Below are 11,536 nucleotides of genomic sequence, written 5' to 3' on the forward strand. Positions count from 1 at the left end.
GTACCATCGAAGAGGAAGACGGACCTGGCGTGGACTTCTGTTGCTGCTGCTGCTGTTGCTGTTGCAGAGGTTGAAAGCGTTGAAGATCATGTGGTGACGAGGGTGGCGAAGGTGCTGATGATGTTGAAGGACGTGGTGATGGGTGCTGCTGACGATGTATGTTCACGGGTACCATTGAAGAGGGAGACGATCCTGGAGGTGAAGGAGTCTTGTGAAATACAGAGGTCACAAGTCCCTGTAGCGATGAGGGGGAGACCATACTGTCATAGACATCATTCACCATCTCTTTGTCTTTGTTCTTTCCCTTCGTAGGATGAATCTGTTTCCGTCTTTGCCCCATGATGGATGTAGGTCAACTGAAGGAAGGTCTGAGGGTTCACCTCCTTTTATGAAAGTCTCTTCATCTCATAGGATCGGCACATACACGAGGGGTAATTCGGATCTCGAAAACAGGCGGGCGCGTACGCGATGGTCTTGCAACGTGGTGGGCTTCAAGTCCAAGAACAGGTAAGCGTAAGGCTCTCGGGTAGCGTCTTCATAGGCTTCACGCAGAAAAGGAACTTTGCCTGGAAACACCTGGCGAGCCAGACTGTCGATCTGCGATGCATCTCTCGGATTTTTAAAGAGGACCATGTAGTGAGCATTCAGACTGATGGTGCGATGTTGCGGCGATTGAGCAAACAAGTTCTGAGTGAGATACAGCACAGATGTGTTTCGGTGATGACTTTTCTTGGTGAACCATCGCAGTACTTCGGTTTCTTCTTCTTTTGTATTGTCCCCCAGCAAATCATCGATGACCAGCCAATGTGGGGCCACCCCTTTTTCGGGCAAGGCACGATCCGCTTCTTTCATGCTGTGGACAAACTCAAGAGCGACCCCTAAGCGGTCTGCCATCTCTTCCAGTTCATGATGAAGTGGTTGCCATTCGCTGTACACCCACACGATGCGATGAGGTGACGTATCCAACACCTCGGGGCGATGCATCTGCTCCATACATGATTTCACAAAGGAACTTTTTCCTGATCCCGTGGGTCCCGCAATGAACATCGTAAAAGGATGGCGTAGGGTCAAAGGGCTGGTCATGACCTCTTCATCATCATGTGATGCCATCCTGTGTTCTGGCTGACTAACACCAGGCAACTGATCCTTTCAAGCATGACCTTTCTCTTTTATCTGTTATTTTTTTCTTCCTATCTCTCCCATGACCCATACAATTTCTTATGAAAAAAAAAGAAACACAACGGTCGGTCCGATTTAGAAAACCAGGGGCTCAGACCAACTGTCGGAAAGAACCCATCAGCACGATGCGTTTTCGACCAATCAGGAAACAGGGTGTCAGTGCCTCTCCTATAAAAAGAGCGAAGCCATGCACACCGTCACAGTCGAGCACTGAAGGAGAGATCAACCATGTCGTCTCGATGCAACTGTCTGACGTGCCAGACCGACAGTCAACAATGCCAGCGGAGGATGAAAGTCTATTCGTGGACAATAGTGGGCTACCCACGGGGTGAATCGGAGACGATCCTATCGCAGAGCCCACACTGGTTTAAGAACAAGTCTGAGGCTATGTCAGCATTACAACAAACTATTCAACGCGGAATTGACATACCCGACTGTTGGGGTGGTCCGTGTTATTATCTAGTATCGAGATCAAGGAAAGTAATGTAATCAAGGAGACAACCTTTGTCCAGCTTGTTTCCAGTTTGTTTTCCAACGGCCCTTTTCAGGGCCACCCATCTCTCCCGAAAGACAACTTTCCTCCTTTGCTTTGACGACCCTCCCACCCACACCATGAACCCGTCTCCTCCTCCTTTCCTCCCTCCCTCCCTCCCTCCCTCCCTCCCACCCTTCACCACCACCCTCCCTTCACCACGTCTATGTTTAGAACAACAACAACAACTACCACAAACGATGGTTGACGCGCTTCTTTCCATGTCGATCCCGTTCACCTTTGACGTGCGCTTCTCCGGGTTTTCCCCCTACTCCTCCCCCGGAAACGGTGGCAACGCCCTCTTGGAGGCGTGCGCCACCGGACACGGAAGCGCCACCCTCTTGGAGGCGCGCGCCTCCGGACACGGAAGCGACGCCCTCTTGGAGGCGCGCGCCTCCGGACACGGAAGCGACGCCCTCTTGGAGGCGCACGCCACCGGACACGGAAGCGACGCCCTCTTGGAGGCGCACGCCACCGGAAACGGAAGCGACGCCATCTTGGATGCGCACGCGCAGGGTCCCATCATGCACTGCGCAGGTCACGTGACCGGAAACGGATGTGCCGCCATCTTGGTTCCAGAATCCTGAGTGGTTCCAGAATCCTGAGGGGTTCCAGACCGAAGTACTTAACTACTCACTTATATTATTCTATCAAGTCCTGATTCCATCTTATCATTCACGCGATAATATATGCGATACGTCCACAACCTTTAAAGGGCCTCACATTATTATTAAACGTGTGCTTTGTATTTATGAGTGTTTACTAGTCTATTTTGAACATTACGACATTGACTTAGTAATGCAAGATCCACAGTGTTCCCTATGTTTTGGTTACAGGGGAGAAGAGGTTTCTCTCAGATATAACTGTCAGCTTTTACACTGAAGGGCTGTTCTTTTGTTTAAAGAGTTTCCAGTAATATTGAACTGTGCAACCTCGTACTGGACCTGAGGTGTCTTTACATTTTAACTTTTAACATTTTAGCTATGAACGCTATTTTAGTTTTAGTTTAGGCGTGTAAGCTTCCGATGGGAGGTAACCCCTATGTGATGCATGTCCTATATCTGTGGTGAGCCGACAAATATATGCCGAAGGATATGATAGCGAAAATGAGATTCGAACCCACATTTATCAACCTCTTTATAAACAACTAATGTGTGCGTCATTATAACCCTACGCCGAAATCCAACAACATACAACAACGTTTTCTAACATAGTTGTGACCGCATCCGTGGTCTAGTGGTAGAGCCGGGGAGCGGAAGGCCCTGGGTTCAATCACCGGCCAATCAGAACAAAATACGTCAAAAGAAGATAATTGTTGTTACTCTGTTGGTAGCTAAAACAAGGTGGAAAAATGAAGAAAAACATTCACCTACACGCTGTCGTACTAGAGCAACGTAAAATAAGATGCACACTAACGAAACTAAGCATGTCAAAGGAATTCCTTACACACCCTACGGGGGATGATATTATTCCAGTGTTTCAAGTGGTCAATTTAATATACTGTTTGCATGGTATATATGTTCTAGATGTATCTGGGGTTCGGACTGAACGCAACGGGACATTTTGTAGAGGTAAAATATGCAAATAGGACAGTCTCACTATAGGCCCGAGACACATTATGAGCTGATACAGGCGATGAGTAAAAGGTAAAAGTACTTACTGACAAATGGAATCAATCCTCCATACAAGATCACTGCTTCAATAACATACATATATGTCATAATTACGTCAGATAATCAAGGGTTGAGAGAGATTGCAGAACGTGTTCACATGCAACAGCTGAATTTCCACCCTGTCGGGATGTAATGAAATATTTCCGTGTTAACGGGTGTGATTTCCATGCGTGTAATTTGCATTAACACACATTTAATATTTTGCGATCTGACGTGTGAGCATTGATTAAACGTCTCAACACCAGCAACTCAGAGCTACGTTATTAACACAAGAGTTTCAACTTATAACAAGAAGGTCTCTTAAATATGATATATTCTATGTAAAAAGGTAGAGGATATTTATTGTGTACCCAACCTGAACACGAAAATACGAGAAACAAATTTTTCTGGGGACATAATGTAGATTTGTGAAAAAGAGTGAATGAGTTAGGTTTTCAGTTATATGACGTGTCAGCGGATGCGGGTGAGGAGGGAAAGACGTACATGTAAGTGATGCAGGTCTTAGACGTTTACAACGAGTGCAAGTATTGTGCTCAGATGATAGGTTCCTGGCACGTCTTAAGGGACGTAACTGGGCGAATTGTCCAAACACTTTTGTCATGGAGCCCACTGACCTACAATCAGGGGATCACAATACGTGTTACACCAGCTTGGTGCAGTTTCCTGACTACAGGGGTAAACAGAGAGACACACAAGATGTGTTCTTTTTCCACCGGGCTGTCGTTATACACTGAACAACAAAACTTCCTGTGACATTGAATAAGATTTAATGCAAAGATATGTTTTTTACCAAATCTGAAACAATTTCGGTTCGCAACAAATAACAGACTCATATAAGCGTTCAATTGGTTTAATTTGCCATACTGACTTCAGAAAATGCGTGATTTCATAAAAATAACCATGAACATGCCAAAATGTCAATTTACAAATCAATAGCGCGTGTGTCCACCTCTGGTGGCGATGCAAGCAACACATCTTCGTCTTATGGAATGGACCAGGCATTGCACAAAGTCCTGTTGGATATATGTCTTTATCTGCTGGAGCATGTTTCGAAGTTCCTGGAGTGTCTGACGAACACGTGGTTGACGTCGATGGCGCCGATCCATCTCATCCCAAATGTGCTCGATTGGTGAGACATTAGGGGAGCGAGCCGGCCAGGGAATGACATTTACGTTGTTTTGTTGAAAAGAATCCTGAACAAGTCGAGCAATATGAGGCCGGGCGTTGTCATGTTGAAAGGTAATGCCTGGGCCATGACGACGCAAAAACGGTAGAACAACAGGGCCGATGATCTCGTCGCTGTAGCGCTGTCCATTGAGATTTTCCTCTACCGCTATCAAACGGGTCCTCTGTCTTGCTGTAATTCCACCCCATACCATAACGCTGCCGCCCCCAAACCGATCTTCTTCCACGACACAATGATTGACGTAACTTTCACCTCGACGTCGGTACACTCGAATCCGTCCATCGCTGTGGCTGAGGTGAAAACGAGACTCTTCAGTGAATAGAACATGTCCCCGCTGCATGGCCGTCCAGCGTAGACGCTGTCTGCACCACTGTAGACGTGCTTGACGGTGGTTTCCTGTCAAAATGGGACGTCTGGCGGGTCTTCTGGCGACAATCTCTGCACATCTGAGGCGGCGACATACGGTTTGTGAAGATATTCGTTTAAGGCCAGGGATGCTTCTTGCAGTCACTGTTGCTGGCTGGAATTGATTTCGTAGGTGTGTTGTTCGAATCCAGTTGTCTTGTCGATTATTGGTTATGCGTGGCTTGCCACTCCAATGATGGTCTCTGACTGCATTTGTCTGTTGCCAACGTTGCCATAAACACCAAATAGCGTTTCTGTGGACGTTAAATTGTCTTGTCATACCAATGGATCGCAGACGCTCATTTTCGGACAGTCGTGGCATTTCGTAATGTTGAATAAATGCGTAATTTTGTTGTTTTTCTGAGTGGTTGTTGTCAGCACGATGCTAAACAATGCATATGGAATCCTGTTAACGCACATGTTTTTATACCCATTCTTGGATAGTGAAATGCATGGAGCTTGCATGAAAGTCAACTTTTGCATGGAATGCATGCTTTTCTGTAGCAGTTGCGTTTTGGTTCCATACATGTACTACAATATTGAAAACCAAACTTTACTTGTTTGAAAAATACACTAAAATATTGGTGTCACAGGAAACTTTTGTTGTTGAGTATATTAATATATTATGTATAATGGTACAGAGCGCAGTTTCAAATTTTTAACGGTGGTAGACGGTTAACCGTTAGTTGACTGTCACATTAACATCTTCTACCGGGTACCCATTCAACTGATGGGTAAACAGAGTTCACTTGCCTAAGGCGACTCCAGAGGGGACGTGGCAAACACGATTATACAATCCACTACTCTCCGTCACTCTCTTGCTGAACGTCACATTATGACAAGTTGCCACCACATGCACAATTTCGTCCAAATAATGTATGTCTTTGAAATATTTAGACCCATCCTGATTAAAAACCAGAAAGCTTAGAAGAGCCATCTTCAACCCAAATATTTGCATGAGATTCCCCACATCAAACACGTATGCTTCATTAATTACATATACAGTTGCTTGTCTTCAACAAATATATGGATCACTAGATCCGTGTGCAAGAAGAAGGAAAGAGAAACACATATAATCAAAACGTTATCTTTCTTATTGAATAACTATACACTGTTTTATATCAACCGATTGTAACGGAATAAAAACAATATCAATATTTTCTTGTCATTTTGTTGTGGGATATGTTAATGGTACATGTAGGCATTCCTCGAGATACATCCATCCCAGGAACTGTCCATTTTCTCTGCGTCATCATCAGTTGTCTGCTTTGTTGTCAGTGTATATTTGAAACAGGAGGTTTTAATGAAACCATATGCCTGTTCAACACTCGGATTAATTTTTGATACAAAGTTTCACTGATATGTGATGTGTAAACTTAATCATTATAATTAAGTTGGTTGGTTGATTTGTTGTTTAACACCGCACTCAGCAATATTTCAGCTATATGACGGCGGTCTGTAAATAATCAAGTCTGGACCAGACAGTCCAGGATTAATATCATGAGCATCGATCTACGCAATTGGGATACGATGACATGCATCAACCAAGTCAGCGAGCCTGACCACCGAATCCCGTTAGTCGCCTTTTCGACAAGCACAGTCGCCTTTTATAGCAAGCATGAGTTGCTGAAGACCTATTCTACCCTGGATCTTCACGGATCTAATTATAGAGAGTTCACATGGAAAACCAATACAGTAAGTGTATCTGTATTTGAGGCGACCATCAGTACAACACACGTGGCGTCGTGCAAGGTCATTAGAATGGAATGCTTTTGACTTTGAAAATTGAAAGTGTAACTTCCTCATTTTCTCATCTTATTTGACTCTATGGGTATGACGTTAAACCTTGGAAAATCCGCCTACTCTCCCTCTAGTTTCCTGATTGAAGCCTTATTCATTCGGTAATCAAGGTCAAGCGTACATACGTTAAACTTTCGGCTTCCCTATTCATTTAAGTATGAATAATGTGAACATTTTGTTCAGGGGCATTTAGCCTCGGCGAAATATTTCCGGTGAAACAGTGACGTCAGACAACCACTGGGGTAAAACGAGAGTAATGAAACAAACACCACATATTTTCATATATTCCTACATTTACACTTATCAAAGGGGTACGCAATCCATTCGATACCATGCCGCAGTTTAACATGAATACCCCACTCAGACACAGTATACTGACTCCGAGCCGACCAGTCCTTCTTTTAGCCCCTTAATGCCGAATGTCAGACAGGGTTACAACAAATACCATTTTTAACGTCTTTTAGTATGACGCAGTCGGGAATCGAACCCCGGACCTTCCGCTCTCCAGGCGGACGCTCTACCACCAGACAATGGAGGTGGTCTCTCTGCTACTAAACCTGGTAAGCAGTACTTTACGCAGTACAGTACACTGGTCATTACTGTTTAGGACTGTCACGCGAGATGGCACCTGGGTTAGGCATGTTAGGGCAACAGGGAAATCTTTGTGTCTTTTAGCCAAGGTCACATGTAGTTAGCCGTTAGATATTTGACTTGCCATTATCGAGACAGATGTTTTATAGAATTTAGTGTTTGTTTGTTTGTTTGTTGTTTAACGCCGCACTCAGCAATATTCCAGCTATATGACGGAGGTCTGTAAATAATCGAATCTGGACCAGACAATCCAGTGATTGACATCGTGAGTATCGATCAACGGATTTGGGATACGATGACATGCATCAACCAAGTCAGCAACTATCTCGTGCTGACTCAGGGGTTTGAGTATAAAGCTCTCTCTATTAAATACAGAGAGCATGCCCGAACGTGTCACCCGTGTGCAAAATACGCATAATGGAAAGCGCATGTTAAATCCCTAACAGTAAGTGTACGCGTCACTCGGCGGCCATCTTTAAAGTGTGTGAACGACTCGAGGATGTCTGTGTGAATAAATGATATGTTTATTCAAGACATGTTTCTGTTAATTATGAAGCGATGTGATACTACACCTTATGTCATGTAAGGCTGTTGTATAAAGCAAACCTTATGTCCTCCTTCTTTTACTAAACCATATCAGGGCTAACAGGTATAATGGGATACATATGTTTGGGTAAACGGGAACATTGAACAAACTTCGCATTTGATCTTGTCACCAACCAGCTCACATAGTCAATAAAAGGAAGTATGAACTATTTTATATGTTATTTCTATTTTGACTACAACATGTGTCACGCTTGACGAGAGGCTTCCTCGTGTTTAGCATCTGGTGCATTTTTGTGAGCTTATGAAAAGGAAGCTTTAAATTGTATCAAGGTCAACTCTCTATGTGTAAAATACATGAGTACACATGACTGAGCTTTCACATGGTTTTACCGTGACTGCCATAATTATCAAAAACACACGAGTAGATAATGACATTTTTACATTTAGAGTTCGGGTGGCCTAGTGGTTAAAGCGTCCGTTCGTCACGCAGAAGACCCGGGATCGGCTCCCGACATGGGTACAATGTGTGAAGCCCATTTCTGGTGTCCCCCGACTTGATATTGCTGGAGTATTGCTAAAAACGGCGTAAAACCATAATCACTTACTCACCCATTTCTGCATTTAACTATAATTGCACACTAAATTGAATGAGTGAGTGAGTTGGGTTTAACGTCGCAATTGTAGATGTGTTTTCTGGTGTTTTGAGGATGGGTGCAGTATGTCTTTATAATATAATCAATTTGAACGTGTTCAATGTTTGGTGAGGGAGTGAGTCAGTTGGGTTTAACACCGCTTTTGACAATATTCCAGTTGTATCACAGCGTGTCAGCTTAATGTGGTAGGAAAGCCCGAAGTGATGCAGATCTCAGACATTTAAGACTCCGGTGAAACCCACGGGCATGGGTAACGGGGATGACAAACCTAGACATATAATCGATGCGAACCAGGATTCGATCCCACAATCAAAGGTTTCTGGTTTTACTCAAGGGACGCAATTCTGCACAGCGAATCGCGACGCCTAAGACGAGTGGGCCACCCGTGGCCCCCACTAAATAGAAACTGAAACACATTACATTCCCGTCACCGTGCTCTAGCATGAGAAAAAGGGTTATACACATAAAACAAAAGTTGAAAGATGAACAGCTAAGATTAAATTGCAGACAAGTCAACTTCAACATAATTAAACATCATGAATGTTGAAGCTGATACACATGGATCACATTGTGTGTTCTAGTACTGTACTGACTTGTGTCTAGGGGTCCAGGTATGAAACCGTGAGCCAGGGACAAAAGACTTCAATGAACAATTACTTTTCTCTGATATATATTTTGGTAAACTGAGCACATTCTAATGTTGATCCTAATGTTACTCAAGTACATCATATGGTACAGACGCCTGAGTTTTGAAAAGCGGCAAAACATACACAAATACAAGCTGAATGAATTACACTCTCATTGTACTCTTGTGGGGTATGGAACCCGGGCGTTTGGTGTGACAAGCAATTGCTTAAACCATACGGCTTACACAACCGCGCCTTGTGTCGAAGGAAGATGACAATGTGTGTGTGTGCGTGCGTGCGTGCGTGCGTGCGTGCGTGCGTGCGTGCGTGCGTGCGTGTGTATCGATTGAAAATAGCAGTATGTGCGTGTAACAGTTGTATCGATGGAAGCTATCCTTATTTGCGTGTTGCAGCGATTTCAGGTAAGACAATCTTTCCCACAAACTTAGTTTTGTCCTTGTTTTGCAGATAGCCAGTATTGACTTGCGTTAATTTTCTCTACAAATATTGCAATAAGGCAAGATCAGTTGATTAAACATTTATTATTAGTCTATCGACACAGATGCTATAAAGAAATTTACTGTATATTCGTTTGTTCTTCAAATTGAAGAATGCGAGTCGCAAATCGTCAGCTGCGATCCTAAGCTGCCTACCTTCAAATTCCTGGTTCAAATCCAGCATGTTATCATAGATGTATCACTATAACTGATTGATAGTGTGTCGAACAAATTGAAGGTTGCCAATTACTGAGTATTCATGATGGCTAAAGCGATTCAATCCTAACTTTCCTTCTTGGAATGCATTGGACATATAATTGCGACATTGTGATTTATTTCACAAGTTCTTTTATAAAAGACTTAAAATAGGCAATATCAGTATCATAAATACAAAGAGTATGTCCTCACTATAATTGTGAATTGTCAGAAGCGTACGTCAGAAGGAAATAGAAACGAAAAAAAAAAGGTTTAAAATACATTCATTTATCTCTTTGTATCAGTTGAAGTATTAATACATAAACAGAAAGACCATGAGTGATAATTTCGACCTCAATTTCAATGTCCTGTTATTTTGTTTATGTTGTGAAAGTTCACTAACTGTCATGTGTGTGAATAGTCAGAACCGACATGAACATATATCATCAACAAACACTTGAAACAATTATTAATTTACACGTTTTTTTATGTCAGCTTATAATGTTAGTATTTCCACTGAAGAGACTATTCAAAGTCCACAAACCAGATTAATATATGACATACCCATGTACCATCCAAAACGTGAAATGATTATGTGATACAATTTGCAATAGAATTTTAAATGTTGCATATTCCTTCTTGGCACAGATTTCCTTGTAAACAGCAGTGACATCATCAGAAGTTAATTTCTATGTTTCCATTTCAGTACTTGAAAAAGAAACCTTTGAACTGGAACTATTTAATAACCCTGTTCTGAATTGTATCTGTATGTATACATATATGATCCATTTTACCCATTTTCTTTTACAAAAGCAGTCATTTTGGTAGGAAACGAAAACTGGCACAATGAAAGCAAATATTTACCATCAAGGATAATACAAGGATATCAGTGTGGAACTATTTACAGTAAGACAATACCAAACCTATAGAAATAAATTAAACCGGATTATTGGTTAAAAATAAATCATAGAAGGCTTCCAGAGACCCTCACATAGTAAACGATGCCAAATAATAAATGAAAACAAACACAGTAATGACCACAGACGACAATTACAACAATGAAGGCATAAAAGAACTAGCTGCACCAATATGTACACTTTTAAACAAACATAATCAATATAAAACTGTTGAAAAGAAGAACCATGTTTGGAGGTCTGCAACTGCCACAAGCTATGTTCTATAATACTGTTAAAAGCAATAATATTTCATAAATGTTAATGTCAATGTGATCCTCCGCATGATATATTGAAACAATGCATATGACACATCAGGGCCTCAAGCTTTCCTTCCATCGCACATCAGGGTAAACGTTTCCCTTTGGCTGTTCCCTCACATGAGGCTGTACCTGGTACTGTGGTCTTCTGTAGAGGAAGCTGAAGGGTTGGAGCACGTGTAGATGGGAAACTGTTCCCTCACATAAGGCTGCACCTGGTACAGTTGACGTCCAAAGAGGAAGCTGAAGGGTTGGAGCACGTGTAGATGGGAAACTGTTCCCTCACATAAGGCTGCACCTGGTACAGTGGACGTCTGTAGAAGAAGCTGAAGGGTTGGAGCACGTGTAGATGGGAAACTGTTCCCTCACATAAGGCTGCACCTGGTACAGTGGACGTGTGTGGAGGAATCTGAATGGTTGAGACACGTGTAGATGGGAAA

Source organism: Haliotis cracherodii, unplaced genomic scaffold (assembly GCF_022045235.1).
Source record: "Haliotis cracherodii isolate W230 unplaced genomic scaffold, xgHalCrac1.p SCAF_12, whole genome shotgun sequence".
Taxonomy (NCBI): Eukaryota; Metazoa; Mollusca; class Gastropoda; order Lepetellida; family Haliotidae; genus Haliotis; species Haliotis cracherodii.